Below are 15,179 nucleotides of genomic sequence, written 5' to 3' on the forward strand. Positions count from 1 at the left end.
TCTTTGAGCAAGATTCCATACTGAATCCATTCAGGATTTCGAACCGGTTCCGGAATGGATTTGACGGATAGTTGGGATAGGTTGGGGTGGCGGCGCTAGTGTTTATCGTATATTAATTCAAATGTTTACACACGTTTTTAAAATATTTTTGTTCGATCATGGATGTCTGTTCTCTGTGGCTTAACTTTGACCATTTTTGAACTTTAACTGGTTCATACATTTAATGGTCCATGCGTGTCTGCTAGTGGTGTCTGAGATGATAATTCACGACTGCAGGATTTTACAGTCAAAATCTTTTACGGAGAGGAATTTTGGGAGATCGTCTTTAGAACTGTCATTTTGTGTTATTCCTAGAATTCTACAACAAAGCGATCACTCGAGTTAATCAGTTTGAATTTTACTATATCTAAATATACGCAAGAAAGGTTGTTGCTTTGTCCAATTATGTGGGTTCTGGGTTGAGTGGTTGCCTAAAGAGAAGTTATTTCAATAGTGTACTAGCTTCGAAGTGTCTGCATAAATACATCTAGCTGGATCGACTAGTATGTTGAACCCAATTCGCTTTAAATCCCATTAGTAATACGAAAATTACAAAAAAAATCAAAATCTACGCATATTTCTCCACCCTCGTAGACAAACGTAAATTTTTGCTAGACCACCCGTCCACCCTATGAGTCCACGTTTATGAACGGCCCCTAAGTTGCTAGGACGGAGGATAAAGATTTCCGGACGAGACCGATTCACCGATATTATCAAGTTTGCGAGATCGCGAACGTAAGTGTGCGTATATTATCGCGAAGGGCGTAAGCGTTCGTATGTTAATGTATATGTCGCATGTGCTTGCATGCATAAATTCTTTTTTTTTCAAGAGTTGTCCTACTGGAGCTGTAGAGCTAGATTCTCTGAAAGGCTCCCCGTCAAAATCACATGCTACAATTTGCAAACGAGACAGGCAATGGCGCCCAATAAAACACTGCTTTAGACCAATTGTAGCGAGCCGTGATTCTGAATGTGACATTCATTGTACGGTTCAGGTATGTCGGGCGTAGGGACTTCGCGATCGCGTGTATCATCGCGAAGAACTCGAGCATTTGTACGTTAACGTGTTCGATCGCGTGTGCGTTTGTATGTCGCGTGTGCTAACTTGTATGTAACTTCGCGTATATAAATTGTTTTTTAAAACCGTGTGCCTTTCGCACATTCGCGTGTGTTCTTGAATGATCGCGCGCGGACCGTGAATCCAATACTTTATTTTTGGTGTACGGCTCACATGCTAGAAGAAAGTTAGGTTTTCCATATCACTAGAGTTCCCGGATATGTCGCCGTGGAACGTGTTGTCTCGTAACATATGAGCGTTATTTTTTTATTGGTCCTACTGAATGTATTGATCTAAGTTATTAGGACAGAGGGTAACGGTTTCCGGACGTGACCGCAACGGACGTTTGTAACTTCGTAAGTGCTTAAACGTTCGTTGATCGCGGGCGTAGGTGTGCGTTATTAATCGCAAAGGGCTTAAGCTTAAATTCTGCAATGAATGTATAAAGGTGAAACATTTTCCAAAATATGACCACAACTGCTTCGATTTGTAGTATTAGGTCATTAACAGCCATTCAAAGTCTCTTTGGCCACATTGGTCACCATCATCGGTTCTGGAAGCCCCGGCGGAAGCATCCAAATTCAGAATAACAGTCACATCGGTTTCTCGGAGTTGGCTTGACCGATTCAACCAAACTTAGTCTCAAATGAAAGTTGTTGCGCCCCCGTAAATGGCTATTTAATTTCATCACGATCCGACTTCCGGTTCCGGAGTTACAGGTTGTGGCGTGCGATCACATAGCAAATTCCGATTCAAACCGATACTCCGATGAAAGCAAAAAAAGTAAAAATTTCGCTATAATGTCTTTCAAACAACTTAAATTTGCACTCGTTTTCGGGCTCTTCATCGAGACAGAAGTTGTTTTTTCTAGTCCGTAGTGCTGTGTGTGGCGATAAAGTGTAGTGCTAATCCGCATTCAAGGTTATTTAGCCAGTTTGGTTCGGTCCTCAGTCTTTTGTTCGCGTGTGAGAATTAAACAATAGCCAGCTGTATAAGCTTCTAAGGCTCCCCCCTGGCCCAAATGCTATCCAGAACTCTCAACTGGTCCATTTGTGGTCTTCTTTCGGCCCAAGACTAAATCACTGAATCTTCTTCAACAAGACCTGACAGAACGGTTCTCGGCTGTGACCGAAATTTCAAAGGTCCACTCGGACAAGGTAAGGGTGTTGCTAGCCAACTCAAAGCAGGCAAACGATATTGCTTGCTGTGAGAACTTTACGCGGGATTATAACGTGTATATTCCAGCTGTAAAGGTACAATCCGAAGGCGTCGTCACCGATGAGAGTTTGACGTGCGAGAATATGCTGACCGTTTTGGAGACCGCTTACTTCAGCCAGTGAAAATACTTGAGTGCAAACGTTTGCACTCAGTAGTAGTTGCGGGGGATGGTTCAAAAACGTACCCCCAATCAAACTCTTATCGTGTGACCTTCGCTGGTACCGCTTTGCCAAATTTCGTCCTCTTGCACAAGGTTCGTCTGCCTGTGCGTCTGTTTGTGCCGCGGGTCATGAATTGAACAAAGTGTAAACAATTGGGTCACACAGCCACCCATTGTAGCAATAAGGCCCGCTGTGGAAAATGCGGGGAGAATCATCTAGATGATTCGTGCAGTAAGCAAGCCGAAAAGTGTCCTTATTGTGCGGAGAGTCTGCATGATATATCGGCATGTGCCGCGTACAAACTACGCGGGGATAAGCTGAAACGTTCCCTTGCGGGACAATCCACATTCTTTCGCAGAAATGTTAAAGAATGCTACGCCAACATCCTCAACAAACATCTATGCTCACTTGCCTCCTGACGAGGGCGAGGCTGGTAACCCACAAGAGGGAACATCTACTAGGGTGTCTAGAAGTTATAAGAAGAGGAGGAACATTTCCTCTCCTAAAGTTCCTTGTAAAGGCCAGAAGATGTACCTTGACGGGGCTCCGAAAGTGACATCTATTGGAAGTGTTGCAACCAAACCAAAGCAATTAGCTCCTGGTCTCGGAGGATTAAGCTCAGAGAAGGAGTTCCCAGCACTTCCAGGAACATCAAAAAACCCAAGTGTTCCTTTGTTTCAGTTCGAGAATAATCACAGCACTGGAATTATAAAACTCTCGGACATAGTGGACTGAATAATAAAAACCGATTTAATCCACCTAGCAGTGAGATGAGACATTTCTTACACATTTCACTATTGGATTAGTTTGCAGAACTCACGAGAAGTAGGCACCCAACTAGAGGTGGGATGAAAACAGTTTCTAGACTTGCACGAATAAAATCTCGAATAAACTGAATAAATTATAGAAATCAACAAAACGACCGAAATAAAAAAGTAAAGCAAAAAATGAAACAATAGGTTTTTATATTCATAAAATGAGTAGAAAAATTAATGGAAATCAGAATTATAATATACACGAATCAAATTAGATTAGGTTATTACATAAAAATTAAGATTATATTTAGAAATAGTTATAAGATTAATAGAATAAATTGACTCATACTAACAAATTGAATGAAATAAAACGAATGATTGAAATGCATAAAATTAAAGATATGAATAAAATGAATCAAATGAATCAAATTAATTGAATTAATCAAATGAATCAAATAAATCAAATGAATCAAATATATCAAATGGATTAAATAAATCAAATGAATCAAATGAATTAAATGAATCAAATGAATCAAATTAATCAAATGAATCACACCAATCAAATGAATCAAATAAATCATATGAATCAAATGAATCGAATGAATCAAATGAATCAAATGAATCATATGAATCATATGAATCTTATGAATCATATGAATCATATGAACCATATGAATCATATGAATCATATGAATCAAATGAATCAAATGAATCACATGAATCACATGAATCAAATTAATCAAATTAATCAAATGAATTAAATGAATCAAATTGATTTAATTCATCCAGTGAATACAATGAATCAAATTAATGAAATGGATCAAATGAATAAAAAGAATGGATGAACAAAATGAATAAAGTAAAAAATAAATGAAATGCATAAATAAAACAAACGAATTAAATAAACAAAATGAGCTGAAGTGATAAAATGAATAAAAAGAAGAAAATGAGCAAAATTAAATGCATTGATTAAAATGAAAAATTGAACAATGGTAAAAGGTTATAAATTAATATAAAGAAATAAATTGAATCAAAAAAATTATTTGGATGAAATGATTAAAACTGAAAAAGTAGATTATTAAAATGAAGAAACTGGAAAATATGAATAAAATGCATACAATGAAAACAATGAATGATATGAGTAAAATGCACAAAAAGAATAAACTGATCAGAGTGAATCCAAAGAATGAAACGAATAAAATAAGTACGATTGTCTTGCGTTGCTCTCAACTGAAATTCAAATGGCCTATGCTAGCAAAGAGCAGAAGGCATCAGTGTTCCTAGATATTAAGGGGGCTTTTGATTCAGTTTCGATCAACATTCTTTCAGAGAAGCTGCACCAGCATGGTCTTTCAGCGACTTTAAACAACTTTTTACTAAACTTGTTGTCGGAAAAGCACATGCATTTTTCGCATGGTGACTTATCGACATCACGATTTAGCTACATGGGCCTTCCCCAGGGTTCATGTCTAAGCCTCTTTTATACAATTTCTATGTCAACGACATTGATGAATGTCTTGACAATTCCTGCACTTTAAGGCAACTTGCAGACGATGGTGTGGTTTCTGTAACGGGACCCAAAGCTGTCGATCTACAAGGACCATTACAGAATACCTTGGACAATTTGTCTGCTTGGGCTATTAACCCATTATAACCCAGGGATTTCAAAGAGTGAGCCAAATGCAGTGATATCTTCAATTCCACCAAAAAATGTATCAAAGATTATGGGAAAAATAAAATCACCGCTTAAAATGTGTTTGAGAATGAAAATATCTCGTGCAAAAAATTTCGTACGCTTAAATAAAAACAATAAATTTTAAGTTGTTTGACATATTTCTTCGGATTTTCAGATAAAAAAAACACTTCTTTTACACCTGTAGGAACGTTTTGTCACACAATGGAATTATTATCACGAATTCCAACAATAAAATTCAATTAAATGTATTGCTTACTTTTCAGCCGCCATTTTCCCCAACTATACACGGTTCAAAAATGTAAACAAAATTATAAAAAATGGCAGTTGTCTTATTACACAATGAAATATGAGGTGCAATGATCCCATTAGTGCAATAATAAAGCAGTTAGATGCCAAAATTCTGCAGTAAATACGCGTTAAACGACGGATAGTTCTGCGTATGAAATTTCATACGCTAGGATATAATGGGTTAAGCTGGGTATCGAATTCTCTACGGATAAAACTGAGCTAGTTGTATTTTCTAGGAAGCGTGAACCAGCACAACTACAGCTTCTATTAATGGGTCAAACTATCGCTCAGGTCTTCACAGTAAAATATCTAGGGGTCTGGTTCGACTCGAAAGGTACTTGGGGATGCCATATTCGGTATCTGAAACAGAAATGCCAGCAAAACATCAACTTTCTTCGTACAATAACCGGAACATGGTGGGGTGCCCACCCAGGAGACCTAATTAGGTTGTATCAAACAACGATACTGTCGGTAATGGAATACAGATGCTTCTGCTTTCGCTCCGCCGCGAACATACATTTCATCAAATTCGAAAGAATTCAGTATCGTTGTTTGCGTATCGCCTTAGGATGCATGCAGTCGACCCATACGATGAGTCTCGAAGTGCTGTCGGGCGTTCTCCCGTTGAAAAATCGATTTTGGGAACTCTCATATCGATTGTTCATTCGATGCGATATCTTGAACCCGGTGGTGATTGAAAACTTCGAAAGGCTTCTTGAGCTCAATTCTCAGACCCGTTTTATGTCCCTGTACCTTGGCGCAAAATATTAATCCTTCTTCTTACTATCCCAACCGTGTGCATTTCATAAATACTTCTGATCTACTGTTTTCTTCGACACATCCATGAAAGACGAGATTAGTGGAATTCCGGACCACATACGCTCACAAGAGTTGCCGTGTCGTCTTTTTTTCTTAATAGGCACCTCTTCATGAATTATCTTGAAAATAATTTTGTAAAATACGTCCACAGCGGTTACAATATTTCCTTCATTTCTAAGGGTATTTTGCCAGTCGACACTACTTAGCTTCCGCCTGATATTGTCATAATTGGCTTTAAGGTATTCAAAGACTTCCTCAAAGTCACAATCGCTGGGTTTTTGAATTTCATGGATGAATAAGAAAAATTCAATAGCAGTATGAAATGCTTCATTTTTCCACAAAGGAGTTAGAGATTCAGAAGTCTTCGTGACTGTTTGTAAATAAAAGATCAAGATAGCAATTCTGTCGATTTTTACGTGATTTATTTGATTTAGTCCTATGCTAGCAGTTTTGTCGAAAATATACTGCAATGTTTCGTTTTCTTCCACGACTGGGATTAAAATATCTTCGTTTTCAGAGTCCGGAATAAAATCTGCGTTGCGTTGGTTAAAGTCTCCGTAAATGTGAACTTTAACCTCTGCTGGGAGTTCAGATAAAATTTGTTCAGCAATTTGGAAAAAAGCTTCGTACGATGTTATATTAGCATGCTCTGGTGGGAAATATACAGGGGCAAAAACATGCATTTCGTCGGCAATGTTTTAACCCACACATGTTCAAATTCCTTAAACTTCACTGTGAATAGAATTTCTGAATTAAATTGAGCCGAGACACCCACAAGAACTCCCCCACCAGACTTCTTTTGAGATTCGTGAAGATTTCGGTCGTCTCTGAATACGTTAAAACCACTGCCGAAAATTTCTTCACTTTTTACGCTGTCATCCCAGCTGGCTTCAGTTCCTAATATAACCAAATATGACGAACCTTAATATACGTTTATAAATTTCTGCCATTTTTGCTGGACTTTTCATCCTATTAAAATTTTGACAATACATTAATAATTCTGTCGCAGTCTTTTTTGTATTTGAAAGTTTACCATCATTACCTAATTCTTGGAAAACACTGTGCTCAACAGCACACTCGTCTTTTTCTTCTTTTAAGGAAAGTGTCGAAACTACCGAAAACACGAATGTTGAAAGCGGCATGCCTCACATGGTGATGATGATGGCGAACATTCCGTGTTCACTGCATTTAATTGTTGCGATGATCTTGATGTATCACGTGCTGGGTAGGGATTCAAAATCTCGCCTCTTGTAAATTGAATCGATGGAATATAATTTGTAGATAGGCCGGAAAAACGATCCTTGGCTGCTGCAAGAAGCACTCTATCCGGTGGTAGAAGATTCGTGTTGCACTATGATTGGGATGACGGTTTTGGTTATGACTGGAGCTACTGGCACGATTAAAGAAGTTGCGATTGGAAAAATTGACCGGCGGGCCATAATAACGATCGTTTATTGTTGCAGTGGGTCTCCAATCAGGTGGAAAAATATTGTTGTTGTTGTTTTTAATATTAGTATTCCGGTTTCTAAATATTTGTTTCTTTTTACGCTTTCTAGCCTTATCCGCCTGTTTTTGTTGATTCAATCGATTTATTTCTCGCGCATCGTACTCACTCCAGTCAGCTTTCCATACTTTTTTCGTGCCCAAGAAACGCCATCCTGAGTTAATATCGTTATTTAGTTCAACTTCCAAACTGGGGCGTGAGTCATTCGGCGATAGCAATTGCGCGCTCTTATTATTCGCATATACATATCGTCGCTGTTGTGCTATCTTATGACAAACGCCATTTTGGGGTAAACTGAGTTAGATATGCCACATCACGTGTCTAAAAATCTCTACAAAGTGGCGTTTTCAGAATTTTGATATTCTGCTTGGTTACTGAGACATATCAAAAACATGATGAGAAATTTTGAATTTTTTGCTTCAAATGACTGTGTCTGGGGATTAACTCAGGGTATCTTGATATATAAAATGTTTTATGTGTAAAACTATCTAAAGAACACAATGGCATAATTACTTTCAAAACAAAATTACACGAATTGTGTGAAAAATATAGTTTTAGTTTTTAACTGGAAATATAGCATATTTGGCAACACTGTAACCAAAAATAACTATTTTTGCTAGATTCTCTGACTCATTTCCTTTAAAATGCATCTCACCGATTGTTTGTAGGCCAAATTCAACCAAAGATATGAATAAAAGTTAATAATTGATGATTTTTTTCCATGGAAAATTTTCCATGCACGATTATGACACGCCATACAAATTTTGTCATCTATACACACCTATGACACGTGTGAGTGCGACTTTTGTTTACATTCATAGTCAAAGCTCGCAACATAGTCAACCGATCTTCATAATATTTGAGAGATTAATAAAGAATAGATAGAAGCATCAATTGTCTTCTTTGAATTGTTTATACCATTTATAAGTTTCAAGATATTCAATTTCAAACTTTAAAAATCGTTTTTCTCGAAATGAGCTAAATGGCGCTTGTCATAAGATAGCACAACAGCGACGAATATGCTGACATCGATTTGACTTCGTTGAGAATTTCTGGCAGCAACGTTGATTCATGTGACGACTGTAGTTGCCTGGTGCTTTTGTTTTCATTGAGGGCAGCTGAAACCGACTTCAACTCGTCGAGAATCTCGTATCCTAGGGTGGAATTTGGGTTCATAGGATTGCTGTTGGCTGTGTCTAAAGACAGCTGACTAAGCTGACTTATTTCCGCGTTCATGTCACGCAAATCAGCGGATAATTCCGAAGTAACTGTTTTTAATGATTCGTATACACTATCTGATGTTGACTTAATTGCTGTGTCAATCAGAGAGGTAACGAGGTTTTTTATTGCAATAACACTGCCGGCTAGACTACTATTTTTGTTGATTGCAATCAATTCTTGTTTAACAGTGGTGAGAAGTATTTCTAGGCCTTCGAGCGCCTCATGTACTACGTCCGGCTTGTTTTTCTGAAATGTTAGTTGATGAATCACTTCAGTATTCTCCCGTATTTGTTTTTCCAGAAGTTTTTTTCTGCTCGGCGAGTCCGTTGAAATCAATTTTCCCATGTAGTAGTTCCTGACACGAGTCGCAGCATGGCAGTATATACGAGTTGACATCAACCAATCTCCTGTCCTTTCTCCTTAGTGATCCCCGCTGCACGGTAACTCCAATGAGGCCTGCATGATACTTCCTTGGGCATCCAACACACGTCCACAGAATCGAATCCGCAGAGGAGGGATTCCATGAGAAACCGGCCGACCGCAAAATATGACCATCGTAGATTCCAACGAAACTTTGCAGGTGTGTTCGGTGTATGAATCTCCATGATATTCTCTGGCAATTAGAATATTTTGATGCAAGAGCAATTTTTCAAAAGAGCGTAAACGTTTCTACGTGTAGAAATTTCAATTTTTTTTTTGTTCGTTCACTGTATTTTATACAGCAAAACTATCTGAGAACGAGTTACAGGGTATAAATGCTTCTATCCAAAAAAAATATACACTGAAAAAAATGTTGTCATTTTTCAAAAAAACAAAAATTTATGTTAAAAATTTAAATTGCGAAAAACCCCATTTTTTAATTTTTCTATTTTGTCTACGAAAACCTAAAGAGAAAAGAAACATTTTGAATGTGATTGCATGATGGAGAACTTATCGGTAAAAAAGTTTTTCGAACATTAACTTCATACATGTTTTAAAATTTCATACTAATTGACATACAAAATTGTAATTTTATCACTGAATATAATTCTAAGAATCATTTAAAATCAAAATGTATTTAACAAAAATCTTCCAACATCCGATAGTTTTCGAGATATTTGGAATTTTGCTCCATCAAAAACAATTAATTCCTGTAATTATGCTCTTTTCAAAAGTTATTCGCGTTACCCCATCATAAAATGTCAAAAATCTAATGTTTATCGTTTTAAAGACGTAAAAGCAAATTTTTCAGTGTATTTGGAGCATGGAGAAGCTTTCAATAAAAAAGTTTTCTTAGCAACAACTTTTGACATATTTTTATAATTCATACTATTTGCAGTCAAAAATACAATTTTCTTTTTGAATATGATTCTAAACGCCTTTTTAAATCGAAATGCTCATAACAAAAATTTTCTGAAATGTAATATTTCTCGAGATATTTTAACTTTTGTTTTAACAACACAATTATTTTGTTTTATTACGACCTTTTCATAAGTTATTCGCGTTTCTCTATCAATAATAATAGGTTTTTCAAAAGGCCCATCAACTTTCCTACAACTTTTCCTTTGACATCAAGGCAATATTGTAAACCATTTGAAAGCTACATGAAAGTAACCAAAATATTATTTAACCATAGGGTCTGATGATTATTTTTACCATTTTTTTGTTAACCATTTTTGTTAACGACCTATTGAGTTAATTTGTCAACAGTTTTTTCGGCATTTAATTAGCAAGGGACTGGAAGGTGAAGTATATTTTTCAATATTTAGAGCCATAGTACTCAAGGGAGAGCAAGGTGTTGAAAGGAGAAAGTTTAGAAAAGCGTGGAAGGATCATATATGCAAGCTTAGAGCTCACCGGCGACTTAACCCTTTGTCTGCTGCCGTAGTGGTCAGGGTCTTTTGGCATTAGAAATGCGAATCACCTGAGTCTACGGCATGTCCGAACAAGCGTAAAGTAACTTGTTACTTCATGCTGTCGGAACCGACAAAAAGTTAAGTCACGGTAAACTTCCACACTAAGCATTTGCGACGTTGAAACTCATTGAATGAGCCAGTTTTGTTTGTTCCCTCACCAATTGCCTGCCTGAGTGATTTTATTTTATCGACTATTGTGACTGTCTCAGCGTGTGTGACAATATGGTCACATGTGTTGCTGATTTGCACGGTGTCGGCAGCTTTCACCCAACGCTGCAACGATGAATCCCCATCACGGTAAGTTCTATTTTTACCATTTTTTTGTTAACCATTTTTGTTAACGACCTATTGAGTTAATTTGTCAACAGTTTTTTCGGCATTTAATTAGCAAGGGACTGGAAGGTGAAGTATATTTTTCAATATTTAGAGCCATAGTACTCAAGGGAGAGCAAGGTGTTGAAAGGAGAAAGTTTAGAAAAGCGTGGAAGGATCATATATGCAAGCTTAGAGCTCACCGGCGACTTAACCCTTTGTCTGCTGCCGTAGTGGTCAGGGTCTTTTGGCATTAGAAATGCGAATCACCTGAGTCTACGGCATGTCCGAACAAGCGTAAAGTAACTTGTTACTTCATGCTGTCGGAACCGACAAAAAGTTAAGTCACGGTAAACTTCCACACTAAGCATTTGCGACGTTGAAACTCATTGAATGAGCCAGTTTTGTTTGTTCCCTCACCAATTGCCTGCCTGAGTGATTTTATTTTATCGACTATTGTGACTGTCTCAGCGTGTGTGACAATATGGTCACATGTGTTGCTGATTTGCACGGTGTCGGCAGCTTTCACCCAACGCTGCAACGATGAATCCCCATCACGGTAAGTTCTATTTTTACCATTTTTTTGTTAACCATTTTTGTTAACGACCTATTGAGTTAATTTGTCAACAGTTTTTTCGGCATTTAATTAGCAAGGGACTGGAAGGTGAAGTATATTTTTCAATATTTAGAGCCATAGTACTCAAGGGAGAGCAAGGTGTTGAAAGGAGAAAGTTTAGAAAAGCGTGGAAGGATCATATATGCAAGCTTAGAGCTCACCGGCGACTTAACCCTTTGTCTGCTGCCGTAGTGGTCAGGGTCTTTTGGCATTAGAAATGCGAATCACCTGAGTCTACGGCATGTCCGAACAAGCGTAAAGTAACTTGTTACTTCATGCTGTCGGAACCGACAAAAAGTTAAGTCACGGTAAACTTCCACACTAAGCATTTGCGACGTTGAAACTCATTGAATGAGCCAGTTTTGTTTGTTCCCTCACCAATTGCCTGCCTGAGTGATTTTATTTTATCGACTATTGTGACTGTCTCAGCGTGTGTGACAATATGGTCACATGTGTTGCTGATTTGCACGGTGTCGGCAGCTTTCACCCAACGCTGCAACGATGAATCCCCATCACGGTAAGTTCTATTTTTACCATTTTTTTGTTAACCATTTTTGTTAACGACCTATTGAGTTAATTTGTCAACAGTTTTTTCGGCATTTAATTAGCAAGGGACTGGAAGGTGAAGTATATTTTTCAATATTTAGAGCCATAGTACTCAAGGGAGAGCAAGGTGTTGAAAGGAGAAAGTTTAGAAAAGCGTGGAAGGATCATATATGCAAGCTTAGAGCTCACCGGCGACTTAACCCTTTGTCTGCTGCCGTAGTGGTCAGGGTCTTTTGGCATTAGAAATGCGAATCACCTGAGTCTACGGCATGTCCGAACAAGCGTAAAGTAACTTGTTACTTCATGCTGTCGGAACCGACAAAAAGTTAAGTCACGGTAAACTTCCACACTAAGCATTTGCGACGTTGAAACTCATTGAATGAGCCAGTTTTGTTTGTTCCCTCACCAATTGCCTGCCTGAGTGATTTTATTTTATCGACTATTGTGACTGTCTCAGCGTGTGTGACAATATGGTCACATGTGTTGCTGATTTGCACGGTGTCGGCAGCTTTCACCCAACGCTGCAACGATGAATCCCCATCACGGTAAGTTCTATTTTTACCATTTTTTTGTTAACCATTTTTGTTAACGACCTATTGAGTTAATTTGTCAACAGTTTTTTCGGCATTTAATTAGCAAGGGACTGGAAGGTGAAGTATATTTTTCAATATTTAGAGCCATAGTACTCAAGGGAGAGCAAGGTGTTGAAAGGAGAAAGTTTAGAAAAGCGTGGAAGGATCATATATGCAAGCTTAGAGCTCACCGGCGACTTAACCCTTTGTCTGCTGCCGTAGTGGTCAGGGTCTTTTGGCATTAGAAATGCGAATCACCTGAGTCTACGGCATGTCCGAACAAGCGTAAAGTAACTTGTTACTTCATGCTGTCGGAACCGACAAAAAGTTAAGTCACGGTAAACTTCCACACTAAGCATTTGCGACGTTGAAACTCATTGAATGAGCCAGTTTTGTTTGTTCCCTCACCAATTGCCTGCCTGAGTGATTTTATTTTATCGACTATTGTGACTGTCTCAGCGTGTGTGACAATATGGTCACATGTGTTGCTGATTTGCACGGTGTCGGCAGCTTTCACCCAACGCTGCAACGATGAATCCCCATCACGGTAAGTTCTATTTTTACCATTTTTTTGTTAACCATTTTTGTTAACGACCTATTGAGTTAATTTGTCAACAGTTTTTTCGGCATTTAATTAGCAAGGGACTGGAAGGTGAAGTATATTTTTCAATATTTAGAGCCATAGTACTCAAGGGAGAGCAAGGTGTTGAAAGGAGAAAGTTTAGAAAAGCGTGGAAGGATCATATATGCAAGCTTAGAGCTCACCGGCGACTTAACCCTTTGTCTGCTGCCGTAGTGGTCAGGGTCTTTTGGCATTAGAAATGCGAATCACCTGAGTCTACGGCATGTCCGAACAAGCGTAAAGTAACTTGTTACTTCATGCTGTCGGAACCGACAAAAAGTTAAGTCACGGTAAACTTCCACACTAAGCATTTGCGACGTTGAAACTCATTGAATGAGCCAGTTTTGTTTGTTCCCTCACCAATTGCCTGCCTGAGTGATTTTATTTTATCGACTATTGTGACTGTCTCAGCGTGTGTGACAATATGGTCACATGTGTTGCTGATTTGCACGGTGTCGGCAGCTTTCACCCAACGCTGCAACGATGAATCCCCATCACGGTAAGTTCTATTTTTACCTGATGATTAAACTATATAGTTGAATCATATTTTGGTTGCTTTCATGTAACTTTCAAAAGATTTACAATATCGCCTTGATGTCAAAGAAAAAATTGCAGGAAAGGTTATGGGCCTTTTTAAAAACCTATTATTGTTGATGGAGAAACGCGAATAACTTATGAAAAGGTCGTAATAAAACAAAATAATTGTGTTGTTAAAACAAAAGTTAAAATATCTCGAGAACTACTACATTTCAGAAATTTTTTGTTATGAGCATTTCGATTTAAAATGGCGTATAGAACTATATTCAAAAAGAAAATTGTATTTTTGACTGCAAATAGTATAAATTATAAAAATATGTCAAAAGTTGTTGTTGGAAAACTTTTTTATTGAAAGCTTCTCCATGATCCAAATACACTGAAAAAGTTGCATTTACGTTTTTAAAACGATAAACATTAGATTTTTGAGATTTTATGATTGGGTAACGCGAATAACTTTTAAAAAGAGCATAATTACGCGAATTAATTGTTTTTGATGGAGCAAAATTCCAAATATCTCGAAAACTATCACATTTTGGAAGATTTTTGTTAAATGTATTTTGATTTTAAATTATGCTTATAATTATATTCTGTAATAAAATTACAGTTTTGTATGTCAATTAGTAGGAAATGTAAAAACATGTTTGAAGTTATTGTTAGAAAAACTTTTTTACCGATTTTTTCTCCATCATGCAATCACCTTCAAAATGTTTCCTTTCTCTTTAGACTTTTGTTGACAAAATATAAAATTTTTGAAAAATGGGTTTTTTCGCAATTTAATTTTTTAACAGAAATTTTTATTTTGTTGAAAAATGACAACATTTTTTTCAGTATATATTTTTTTTCGGATAGAAGTATTCATTCCCTGTAACTCGTTCTCAGATAGTTTTGCTGTATAAAATACGGTAATCGAACAATAAAAATTTGAAATTCATACACGTGGGAACGCTTACGCCCTTTTGATAAGTTTCTCTTGAGTCAAAATAATCTTATTACCTGTGGAAAATATTTAGTCTTCCATGCCGGTGAAATGTGTAAAGTTTCATCGGAATCTAAGATGGTCGGTCACGATTTTAAAGATTTTCGGACGGATCTTCGTGGAATTCCTCAGAGGCGTCCATCGTTCGCACTTTTTTAAAATTCGGTCACTTGAAACAAAACAAACTTTAGCACGAGGCGCTTGGTCAAATTGAAATTAAACAAACTTTAGCGCGCGATACCGGGAGCGAATGCAAAACACGTCCACACTTATTGACGACTAAATTTGGAATGTGTGTATTTACAAGAAATCTTAATCTTAAATTCACATTTCATAACTATAAGG

Source organism: Topomyia yanbarensis, chromosome 1 (assembly GCF_030247195.1).
Source record: "Topomyia yanbarensis strain Yona2022 chromosome 1, ASM3024719v1, whole genome shotgun sequence".
NCBI lineage: Eukaryota > Metazoa > Arthropoda > Insecta > Diptera > Culicidae > Topomyia > Topomyia yanbarensis.